We start from the raw sequence: 13,118 nt of genomic DNA, 5'->3' as shown, positions 1-13,118 counted from the left end.
GTTCAGTCGCTCAGTCATGCCCAACTCTTTGTGACCCCATGAACTGCAGCACGCCAAGCCTCCCTGTCCATCACCAACTCCCAGAGTTCACCCAAACCCATGTCCATTGAGTCAGTGATGCCATCCAACCATCTCATCGTCTGCCGTCCCCTTCTCCTCCTGACTTCAGTCTTTCCCAACATCAGGGTCTTTTTCAATGAGTCAGTTCTTTGCATCAGTTGGCCAAAGTACTGAAACTTCAACTTTAGCATCAGTCCTTCCAATGAACACCCAGGACTGATCTCCTTTAGGATGGACTGCTTGGATGTCCTTGCAGTCCAAGGGACTCTCAAGAGTCTTCTCCAGCACCACAGTTCAAAAGCATCAACGTCAATCCTAATCTCCCAATAGTTCCACTGCCTCCTTCCCCACTTGGTATCCATATGCTTGTTCTCTACATCTGCATCTCTACTTCTGCTTTACAAATACAGCCATCTATATCATTTTTCTGGATTCCAGATATATGTGTTAATAAATGATACTGATTTTTCTCTTTCTGACTTACTTCACTCTGTATGATGGTCACTAGGTCCATCCATGTCTCTACAAGTGACCCAATTTTGTTCCTCTTTATGACTGAGTAATATCCCGTTGTATATATGTACCACATCTTCTTTATCCATTCCTCTGTTGTTGGACATTTAAGTTGTTTTTCATGTCCTGACTATTGTAAATAGTGCTTCAGTGAACACTGGAGTTGAATTACGGTTTTCTCCAGGTATGTGCCCAGGAGTGGGAGTGCTGGTTCATATGGTAGTTCTATTTTCAGCTGCTTTTGAAATAGCTGCTTCCCTACCCTCTGCTCAGCCCCACTCCATCGCCTTGGAGCCATTCATCCTAATTGCTTCAATGAATCATGGGTCTTGTACACAACAGTCTAGATGGGGAAAGGGAGTGTTAACTCCTGGGTGCCTCCCAGCTTCTGCTCCTTGCAACACAAAGGCACACAAGAGAGGCAACCCCAGGCCTGGCTCCCTTTGTGTATTTGCTGGAGTGGAAGGAAGATTCCTATAGTTAGAAGTGAGGAACCACAAATATATTAGTCCGTCTAGTCTTTGAAGTACAAATAGTGAAAATGAAAGTGAAGTCGCTCAGTCACGTCCGACTCTTTGCTACCCCATGGACTGTAGCCTACTAGGCTTCTCCGTCCATGGGATTTTCCAGGCAAGAATACCGGAGTGGGTTGCCATTTTCTTCTCCAGGAGATCTTCCAAACCCAGGGGTTGAACACGGGTCTCCCACATTGCAGGCAGACACTTCACCCTCTGAGCCACCAGGGAAGCCCCACAAATAGTGAACAGATTGAGACAATTCCCAGCCAGAGACTTGCCTCAGCTGTCCCTGAGACCACCCGCTCAGCAGCTGATGTTCTCAGCAAGAGGGTGTGAGTGAGTGAGTGTAGCGGTCCTGGGGTGGGATTCAGCTGAGCACGGTGGCCTTCTCTAGGGCATGTGCCACCAAGCATCTACCATCAGCCCTCACTGCCATGGCCCACCTGGCAGTTGTTACTCAAAATACATGAAGGGGACTTCCCTGGTAGTCAGAGTCCACACTCCCAATGTCAGGGACCTGGGTTTGATCTCTGGTCAGGAAACTATATCCCACATGCTGCAGCAAAGATCAAAGATCCTGTGTGTTGAAATGAAGCACAAACAAATAAATAATAAATAAAAATGTTTTTTTTAAATGACTTAAAAAATACATGAGAGAATTTGGCCATGACACTTTACCCACTGTCAAAGACAAAAATGGAACAAGCAAGGAGATGAATGTATCCAGCCTGCCACAGTAGAGAGAATGCCCCAAATCTGAAGACCCATTGGAATTGCCAAGTGACTCTTCATAGGGAGACGTAAAGTGCATTGCAGATGGGTTGCTTTATAGTTGGGGTTCTTTTGTAAGCAGAGGAAACCTCAGACAGTTACCTGCATAGGAAATGGCTGGCTGCATCCAGGGGTCCAGGGGAACAAACAGCTTTAATCATTCATGAGATAAGGAACGGGAAGTTGGAGGGTCTGTGTTATGTGTTGAATTCTTTCTCCCTCTCCTGCTAACTCCCACTATTTGTGAATGTGACTTTATTTGAAAATAGGGTCTCTGCTGATGTCATCAAGTTAAGATGTCATTGAGTGTGAGTCGCTCAGCCTTGTCCATCTTTTCAACCCCATGGACTGTAGCATGCCAGGCTCCTCTGTCCATGGAATTCTCTAGACAGGAATACTGGAGAGGGTTGCCATTCCCTTCTCTAGAGGATATTCCCTACCTAGGGACTGAACCTGGGTCTCTTGCATTGCATGCAGATTCTTTATAGTATGAGCCACCAGGGACACCCAAGATGTCATTAAGGTGGGCCTTAATGCAATATGACTGGTATCCTTCTGTGAGGAGGTGAAGATAGAAACACGCAGGGAGAAGAAAGCCACATGATGACAGAGGCGGCGGTTGGGGTGATACAGTGACAACCACACCAGAGGCAGAGAGAGAAAGCTCAGAACGGGTTCTCCCTACAGTCTTTTTTTTTTTTTCTTTCTTTCTTTTTGTGGCCTCACAGCGCACCATGCAGGATTTTAGTTCCATGTATGTGTGTGTGTGTGTGTGTTAGTCACTGAGTCGTGTCTGACTCTTTGCAACTGCATGGATAGTAGCCTACCGGGTTCCTCTGTCTATGGGGTTCTCGAGGCAAGAATACTGGAGTAGGTAGCCATTCCCTTCTCCAGGGGATCTTCCTAATCCAGGGATCGAACTCAGGTCCCCTGCATTGCAGGCAGATTCTTTACCATTTGAGCTACCCCGGAAGCCCTGATCAGGATGGAAAGGATCAGGAAGCACAGAGTCCTAACCACCTGACCACCAGGGATTCTCCTCCCTCCATTCCTGCAAGAGCAAATCCTTGCCAACACCTTGATTTCAGGCTTCTACTTTCAGAACTTCAAGATAATAAATTTCTGCTGTTTGGAGCCACACCGTTTGTGGTACTGTGTTAGGGCCGCTCTAAGAATCATGGCTTCTCTTGTGGCTTAGTGGTAAAGAATCCACCTGCAGTGCAGGAGCTGTAGGAGACGTGTGTTTGATTCCTGGGTTGGGTAGATCCCCCGGAGGAGGGCATGGTAACCCATTCCAGGAGCCTGGTGGGCTACAGTCCCCATGGTGAAGCAACTTAGCACTCATACACATGGTAATCTAATACAGACAGTATTAGACCTTGTCAACAGTCCAAGCAAAAGGGGAAAATTGTGTTCAGTCTCATCATGGGTAAACAGGGGAGGCACCCATGGTCTGGGAATCACCCCAAAGAGTGGATAGCAAGTCCATCTTAAATCATGTGGTTAAGAGGGTGGTTCTTTCTGGGAAACCATTTCAGAAATGCAAAAGGGTAAGGAGGTTTCTTAAAAACTTTTCTAAGAGCTCAGCATTTAAAACCCATTTGTGGATTTTCATCCCAACGTGTTAAATTCCAATATTCCTAGTCTGATATGTGGGGGTGGCCTCATCAATCTCGCTCATTCTTCCAGCAACCTTTCATACATTCCATACTCCACCCTGTGTGCTCCTGCACAAGCTTGCCTTGCTGGTCACCAATGTGTATTTTATTTTATTATTATTTTGGGGGCCAGGGTACGTGGCATGTAGGATCTTAGTTCCCAACCAGGGATTGGACCCGAGCCCCCTGCAATGGAAACACAGGTCCAGGTCTCACTGGACCTCCAGGGAAGTCCCACCGATGTGTCTGTGTTAGTGCTTTCCTGTGCCTGGAACACTCCCTCTCTCCTATTCCTCTCCTTTAGTTTCACCCCCCTTTATATTCATGTCTCTTACCTGCTTCCAAACCCCTCCTCTGGGGTTGTGGGGAAGTCAGTGCCCATGTTCACACAGAACTCTCCTGGTTGCACTGAATTCATTAGTTCCCATTTCTCACTCTCCTGCTGGATCACAGATTCCACATGGTTCTCGTTCTCTATCTTACTGTGATGCTCAGCGCTTGTACAGGGCAGGTGATAAATAAGCATTTGCTGAGCTGAAATGAACTCTGTCTCCTTCAGACACCTCTCCCTGATCCTTAGAAATGTTTCCTCTTCAACACTTCATGTTATATCTCTCTCTTTTTTTCCCCAGGAGCACCTCTGTTGCTGTGAGTTCAGCCCTAGCAGAGAGGTCAAGTCTGTATTTTCAGGTTTCATTGCCTTCTCCATATAAGCATTGTATTGACAGTTTTAGTATTCTACCCACAACCAGAAGATATATCTTCTTTCTTTGCATAAGCTTGAAAAACTATGTTTTTTCTCATCACAAAAATATTGCATACTCATTGAAAAAAGTTTTGAAAAAATACAGAAAGCAAAAAACTCCGAGAAAATACAACTGTGTATAATTTTATAATCCAGAGTTAACTATATATTGATGTCATTATTTCCAAGCAAAATGACTATCATGTATATTCTATTTTGTAATCTGATTTGTGTTGCTTAAAATTTAAAATCAGTATTCTATGTTAATAAATATTTATATGTGTGAAAAGCACAAATGTTTTTCAGGAATGAACTTTTCAGCATAGAGACAGTTTCACTGTTTTGCTGAGAAAACCCCTTCCTTTCCTCCGAGGACACACATATTTGGCTAATTGCCCCCCCCCCCACCACCTGCATGCACAAGTTGGGAATTATTAGAAGTCTCTCTCACAGAAGGTGATGTAGAGATTGGTTGCTATAAGTAACAACTAAACTAGAAAGTAAAATGAAGAAATATCTAATGTATAGATCTAGTTTCTCTTTTCAGCTTCCATGATTGTCTTTTAATGTACAAGTAGGTTAAAAACCTGGACTTCCCAGGTGACTCAATGGAAAGGAACTGAACTGCCAACGCAGGAGATCTGGGTTCGATCTCAGGGTTGGAAAGATCCCCTGGAGAAGAAAATGGCAACCCACTCCATTGTTCTTGCCTGGAGAATCCCATGGACAGAGGAGCCTGGCAGTCTACAGTCCATGGGGTCACAAAGAGTTGGACACGATATAGTGACTGACAACAGCAACAACATGTTAAGCACCTAGAAGTGCACACCCATCATTTCCTTACCACCGACACATCATCATCCCCATCCCGCACCATTTTCACCACTGTCATCACCACTGCCATTTCCTTCTCTTCCTCTTCCTCCTCATTCCCTTCCTCCACTTCTTCACCAGCCCCCCCTTCTTCTCTTTCTCTTCTCTTTTATTATTTTCACATCATAATTTTCATTCCCATTTCAACTTTCACTGTTTGGAAATTTGGAAGTTATATGACTATTGAAATACATGAGCGCAGAAGAGACAACCAACACAGCATTGGAAAGCAATTATACTCTGATTAAAAATACATATATAAAATCATGAAAAAAATTGGTAGAATACATTTAGGACTTTTCCCTAACTATTTAAGTTGCTAGGGCCAATTTAATTTTCTGATGTGGAAACATGACCTGTGAGAAATCCTGATGTCAGAGCTTTCTTTTCAATCACATCAGTTAAAAAAAATTCTTAAATAACATTAATAAAGACAGACTGGAGAGAGTATCTTTTGACTCATCTGCATTTATATCTATCAGACTCATGCACCTGCTTGATGTGTAAAGGTCAGGCTTTTAGACAGAAATCTCATGTGGATCTCCTTGAATTATGTAGAAGTTTACCTGGCCAGATAATTTTTTTTTTTCATAGAAACTGTAGAGAATGCATTCCAAGTCATAGTCTACAAATTGATGTTTATATGTTCCCCTCCGGAGAGAGCTGTAACCCTGAGAAGGATATCAAGGCTGATACCATGGAGCAGACCTGAGAAGGAGCACCTGGCATCTCCAGTGATTGAAATGATATATTAATGAGTTCTCATTCTCAGTGACATTTTACCAGGAGCCAATTAACCGTAGTAATTACATCTTTTCCATTGCATGCTTTGAAATACGAAGTGCATGAGTGTTGGGTTGCTGTGTTTGTTGAGCATTGTTTTTCCATTTAAAGCACTAAAAGTTTGAGTCATTTATTATGTTCCCTTTGCCTTCTGGGTGTTGCAGCATGGCAGTTTTTTGCAAAGGATGAGTTTTATAACCACACAGATACTGCTGCATATAAATTAATATAATCCAATACAACCACAGCTGTGCTTTAAAAGGTGGCAGAAAATATGGTGGGGAGACTGCACACAGCTAAGAAATGGAAAAGAGTTAGAGCTTCATGCTAAAAAACAGATTGCTTGGTAAATGAGAGACTGAGTAAGAGATCCTGGTTAGTTGGCTCTTCTACATAATGGGGTGAATGCTGGTGAATGGAAAACATTTGTTTCTGTTTTTTGATATTGTTTCAAAACTGTCAAAAAATTTTCTAAAATATCAGTTTCATTTTCCAAAGTAGATAATATTTTATGCTTTACTTTCCTCACTGTAGGATTTGGATGATAATTATACCTGCCTAATAAGTTTGTTGTGAAGATAAGTTAATACATGTATTCGGATGGTACAGGATATATTATAAATGCTCAATAAATGCCAGTTCAGTTCAGTCCAGTCACTCAGTCCTGTCTGACTCTTTGCAACCTCATGGACTGCAGCACACCAGGCTTCCCTGTCCATCACCAGCTCCTGGAGCTTACTCGAACTCATGTCCATTGAGTCGGTGATGCCATCCATCTCATCCTCTGTCCTCCCCTTCTCTTCCTCCTTTAATCTTTCTCAGCATCTGTGTCTTTTCAAATGAGTCAGCTCTTTGAATCAGGTGGCCAAAGTATTGGAGTTTCAGCTTCAGCATCAGTCCTTCCAGTGAATATTCAGGATCTCCCTGCAGTCCAAAGGACTCTCAAGAGTCGTCTTCTCCAACACCACAGTTCAAAAGGATCAGTTCTTTGGTGCTCAGCTTTCTGTTGTTAGTATTCTATTAATTTAATGAATTAGAATTTAGATTTTGACATTCTAAAACTTTAAACTTACAGAGTTGTATAGTTAGTTTTTTTTTTTTTAAATAACACTAGTGTGTTTATGAAATATTTAATTGGGTAAAAATTAAAACAGTATATAAGAACGAGAAAGCAAAAGAAACTAAAACTACCTTATCTCACAAGTTCAATGATAACCACTGTTAAAATAGTTTAGGAAGTCCTTTCAACATCAGTCTTCCTGTATTTCCAACCCAGGGATTGAACAGGGTCTCCTGCATTGCAGATGGATTCTTTGCCATCTGAGCCACCAGAGGAGCCCAAATATGAATATATTCACAGATAAATACACTTGATTTTACATTATTGAATTCTAATATATTCTTCTGTAACTGACCTTTCAGAGAAGGCAATGGCACCCCACTCCAGTACTCTTGCCTGGAAAATCCCATGAATGGAGGAGGCTGGTGGGCTGCAGTCCATGGGGTCGCTAGGAGTGGGACACAACTGAGCGACTTCGCTTTCACTTTTCACTTTCATGCATTGGAGAAGGAAATGGCAACCCACTCCAGTGTTCTTGCCTGGAGAATCTCAGGGACGGGGGAGCCTGGTGGCTGCCATCTATGGGGTCACACAGAGTCGGACACGACTGAAGTGACTTAGCATAGCATAGCATAGGACCTCTGCCATTACTTTTCATGGCTGTGTAATATTCTACAGAGCATACAAATCATAAATCATTTTGCTGATCCTCCAGTGATGAATATTTGGGTTGTTTTTCTTGTACATGCCTCAGGTTTCACTTATACATTTATTTCTTTTTATTTGTTTTAAATTTAGAGGTATAAGATGGTTGGGTCCAGTGGTTATACATTTTATATTTTAAATTATACTTTTGTACTGCTTTTTCCAAAAGTTCAAGCAAATTTATAGTCAACAAGGGTAAGATCTGCTAGACAGAGATAAGAGGTTGATGTCAGGGAGAAAGGATCTTTTCAGTGGATTGAACAATGTGAAGAAAAAGTGTAGGGAATTGGGAAAATATATACTCCATTGGGGAAGTCTTCATACTTTTTTTGAGCTTGCTATTTTTTTACCCAACATTTTATGGCAACTCCTTTATATCGATTGGTATAGGTGATATATATTCTTTTAAAAAGTGTGCTATGGGTGAATCCTAACTTATTCAGTCTTTTCACCACTGTTGGTAATTTACTTCTTTTTTAAATACCAGTGTTTACTACTATGGACAATTCTGTAACAAGCAGTTCGTAAATTCTGGTGATTTTATTTATTTCTGTGAGATAGATTTCAAGGACTGGGTTTGCTGAATTGAAGAGTACATATATTAAAAATTTTAATCTTTATTTTAATCTGTGTTACCAGATTGCTTTTCCAAGAGGCTGTAACATTTCATGCTTCCACCTAAAAGTACAGTTTCTCCACACCTCAGCCTGCTGTAGGTATGGTATTTCAAACTTTATGCCAGCTTGATGGGCTCAGCATAACTTCAGTTTTGCATTTCTTTTTTTTTTTTGGCTGCACTGGGTCTTTGTTGCTGCGCAGGAGCTTTTCTCTAGCTGCAGTGAGTGGGGGCTACTCTTCCTTGTGGTGCTCGGGCTTCTCATTGCGGTACTTTCTCTTGTTGCCGAGCATAGGCTCTAAGGTGCGCAGGTTTCAGTGGTTGTGGCACAATTTTGCATTTCTTTGCCTAGGAGTGAATTGGAGAACTAAGCGCATGTTTGTGCCTATTTCAATTTGCTAATCTGTGAATTAGATACAAAGCCTCATTTCTTTTGCCCATTACTACGTTAAAATGGAAAAAATTCTATTCAAAGTAATGCATGCACAGAGCAAAAAAATAAAGCAATACAGAAACATTGGTAAGGGAAGCCATAACCATGTGTTCTCATAACCTCTTTAGTCTTATTCTTAATCCTCAAAGGCAGGCAACAGAATCCATACTAGCTTTTCTAAGCAGAAAGGGCTTTGAATGTGTAAGTGTTACTTGCTTCAGTCATGTTTAACTCTTTGTGATCACAAGGATTGTAGCCCATCAGACTCCTCTGCCCATAGGATTTTCTAGGCAAAAATACTGGAGTGAGTAGCTATTCCCTTCACCAGGAGGTCTTCCCAACCCAGGAATCCAACCTGGGTCTCTGGCATACAGGCAGATTCTTTATCATATGAGCCACTAGGGAAGCCCTAGAAAAGCCTTTATGTCAGGGTAATAGATGGTTTATAGATTTTCTAAGTTCTTCAGAGATGTGACAGAGCCAGGAATGAACAATTTATTCAGGAGAAACACCCAAACACATGATGGTAAGTTTTGGCAGAGACTTCTTTGCTTACAGCCTGATGCTCAGTACCCAGGAGGTTAGAACCTGGGGAGCAGGAGTTAGACTCTGGCCGCCTTAGGGCAGTGGTCCCCAACCTTTTTGGCATCAGGGACCAGTTTTGTGGAAGATAATTTTTCCGTGGATTGGTGTGTGTGTGTGTGAGGATGGTTTCAGGATGATTCCAGTGCATTTTATTTATTGTATGCTTTATTTCTATTATTATTACATCAGTTCCACTTCAGATCATCAAGCATTAGATCCCAGAGATGGAGGACCCTTGCCTTTGGAGACATCATCTCCCTCCCTGCAGCATCTAGCTGCAAATGAGTCAGACAAGAGGAGGTTTTGACTTTCCATGCTCAGGAGCATCCAGGCACACAGAAAGGGAGTTGGCACAGGTGTTGGGTAAGCTACCCGAAGCATCCACTGTGGATGTATGCCATCTTCCCCTGGCTTCCTCTTTGATTTTCTGGCATACTTCCCAAGTTCATTACAATAAGCTTGCAACTTGCTGAATGCCTTTCCTGAACAAACTTCCTGAAAACTGTCAGAAAATGTAATGATTTCCCCCTTGTTCACAATGGATAGTTTGAAGATTCAAATTTTAGATTCAGTATTATCATTTTCTACAGAACTTGGAAATCATGGCTCATTGTATTCTGAAAAATGTTGCTGTTGAGGACAGTTCTGCCTTCCCTTGTAGATTAGATTAAAAAAAAATCTCTTTGGAGACTTTTGAGTCTTTTCTCTTTTCATGGTGGTTTGTAATTTTGTGAGGATATGAATAGAAATATTCACCCTGTTCAGTTCTTAGCTGGCCCTCTCGAAAGAGTTATTTCTCTGTGCCGTTCAGGAGAATTTTCTTTTACTTTGTTGATTAGTTATGCTCCTTATGAACTGAATGTTTTCTCAGATTTATCCAGGCTATCATATTTTTGTCCTACAAATCATTAGCTTATTTTTCAAAAACTTGATTGTAATTGCTCCCTTTTCATAGTAGACTGTCCTTATTTATGAGTATAATAAGTTTAGAATCTTTGTGAGGATACCTGTTAGAATTTTTAAATCTCTTTTCCTCTCATCTCTCCTCTTCCACTCATCTCTTTCCTTTAAGATCAGTTGTTCTGTGTTCTTCTTGATCTTCTCTTTCGTATGGGTACCCAAGACCTTCCCTGGCAGACTGTTCAATTTTGTTGGAGAGGGTTTATCCAGCTTTATTCTGGAGTAAACATTTCTGTTGCCAATTGTTCTGACTGCAGTATACAGAGCCAACTTTTGTGGCTGCTTTGAGCTATTCTGCCTCTAAAGCCTTATTTGTTGTCCTGCTTCTTACTTTAATTTCTGTATGTGTTTACCAAGCACGCCTGGCAGAATAATGACAAAAATGTCCACTTCCTAATTCCTAGAATTTCTGGTATGCTGCGTTACATATCTGAAAGGACTTTGCAGTGAGCTTTAAACATCTTGAAATGGGAAGGTTATCCTGGATCATACAGATGGACCTATTATAATCACAAAGTCTCTTAGAAGAGATAGATAGCTTAGTCAGAGTCGGAGAAGGTGGCGTGGCAATGGAAGCAAGGGTAGGAGTGGTGTGGCCACAAGCCAAGGGATGTGGATGGCCTCCAGAAGCTAGCAAAGGCTTGGAAACAAATTTCTCCTGAGAACCCCAGGAGGAACACAGTCTTTGATTTCAGCTCCATAAGACCCATTTCAGACTTCTGAGTGCCAACATTATTAAGATAGTAAATTGGTGTCTTTAAGCCGTCGGGTTTGTGGTAATTTGTTACAGCAGCAATGCTGCTGCTGCTGCTGCTAAGTCGCTTCAGTCGTGTCCGACTCTGTGCGACTCCATAGACGGCAGCCCACCAGGCTCCCCCGTCCCTGGGATTCTCCAGGCAAGAGCACTGGAGTGGGTTGCCATTTCCTTCTCCAGTGCATGAAAGTGGAAAGTGAAAGTGAAGTCTCTCAGTCGTGTCCGACTCTGAGCGACCCCATGGACTGCAGCCTACCAGGCTCCTCCATCCATGGGATTTTCCAGGCAAGAGTACCGGTGTGGGGTGCCATTGTTTTCTCCTACAGCAGCAATAGGAAAGTAATAAAGTCATGAAAAACCTGTAAATCTACAGGGAAGATCACCTCCCACCACAGACTTTCCTCCTCAGTATATGCTGGGCTGTGCCTTCCTCCCTCTATTTATTGACAAATACGATCCCATCCCCTTTGTAACTTCTGGAAGCCTGTGAACATTTCTCATCTCAATGGTCCACTCTTTCCTGTACCTGGTGCCGCCATGAGCTGATTTCCTTTTCTGTTTCTTTGTTGTCACACAGTGGGTTTGGGAAGGATGAGAAGTTTTTGGCATTCTTTTAGAATCAGTGACACTCTGATGAATGCAGAATGTTTTCAGAAGTCTTATTATTTTAAAGGCACAGCCATTAACGATGGTCCATCAAAAGTCATTCTTCTGGCATGCTCTCAGGCTCCCTGAAGCTGCACTTGAGTCCCACACTGGCTTGTGTGAGACAGCTGGTAGAGATGAGCAGTGCAGACTCTGGAAATTGTGCAGTTTCTTTTTACAGAAAGAGAGCTGGAGCGAAACAGCAGCCTTGGCCTCAGAAATATCAGTCTCCAAGCCACAGTGCCAGCCGTGCAGCCATCTGATGTGAATTCCAGCCAGATACTGCTTTGCTCCTGGCACTGGGCACCACCCGGCAATGAGGAGGAACGTTGCATTTCTCCAGGAATCTTTGGGGAAGGAAGAGAAAGCTGGGCAGGACTGCGTGAGAGCCTGTGTTCTGGAGCAGCCCCTGCCATCTCATGGTCTTCTGTGCCCCTTCAGGCAGTAACCTTATGTCCTTGTTAAGGCTCATTACTTGATTACTGAACTCAGCTCCCATACTTTCCCAAGTTCTGAAACTTTCCTATGCTTCTTAGAGAGAAGTCCTGTGTCCAGGGTGTTGGCAGCCTTGGCTTTTCAGAGAGAGAAACTTTACTTTCTTCCTTAGCACAGGCATAGTCTGCAAAACATAGATGTTTTCTTCCCCAGTCATTTCTGAGACTTGGAAGGTAAAATATCACTTTAATGATTTCATTGTTTGGCTCTTTCTGCCAGTGGAGAAAAAGTATAATGTGTCCAGGTTGTGGAAGTCAGACAGAGCTCTACCACTTTCTAGCCATGTGATTGCGAGTTAACTTCTGAAACCTCCATGAATCTCAGTTTTTTTCCCTCTCAGTTAAAAAAGGTTTCTGTGAACCGTGAACTTCCTGATGTTCAAGCTGGTTTTAGAAAAGGCAGAGGAACCAGAGATCAAATTGCCAACATCCGCTGGATCATGGAAAAAGCAAGAGAGTTTCAGAAAAACATCTATTTCTGCTTTATTGATTATGCCAAAGCCTTTGACTGTTTGGATCACAATAAACTGTGGAAAATTCTTCAAGAGATGGGAATACCAGACCACCTGATCTGCCTCTTGAGAAATTTGTATGCAGGTCAGGAAGTAACAGTTAGAACTGGACATGGAACAACAGACTGGTTCCAAATAGGAAAAGGAGTTTGTCAAGGCTGTATATTGTCACCCTGCTTATTTAACTTATATGCAGAGTACATCATGAGAAATGCTGGACTGGAAGAAGCACAAGCTGGAATCACGATTGCCAGGAGAAATATCAATAACCTCAGATATGCAGATGATACCACCCTTATGGCAGAAAGTGAAGAGGAACTCAAAAGCCTCTTGATGAAAGTGAAAGTGGAGAGTGAAAAAGTTGGCTTAAAGCTCAACATTCAGAAAACTAAGATCATGGCATCTGGTCCCATCACTTCATGGGACATAGATG

Source organism: Bison bison, unplaced genomic scaffold, assembly GCF_000754665.1.
Source record: "Bison bison bison isolate TAMUID 2011002044 unplaced genomic scaffold, Bison_UMD1.0 scf7180017864330, whole genome shotgun sequence".
NCBI lineage: Eukaryota > Metazoa > Chordata > Mammalia > Artiodactyla > Bovidae > Bison > Bison bison.
This window is presented reverse-complemented; position numbering follows the sequence as displayed.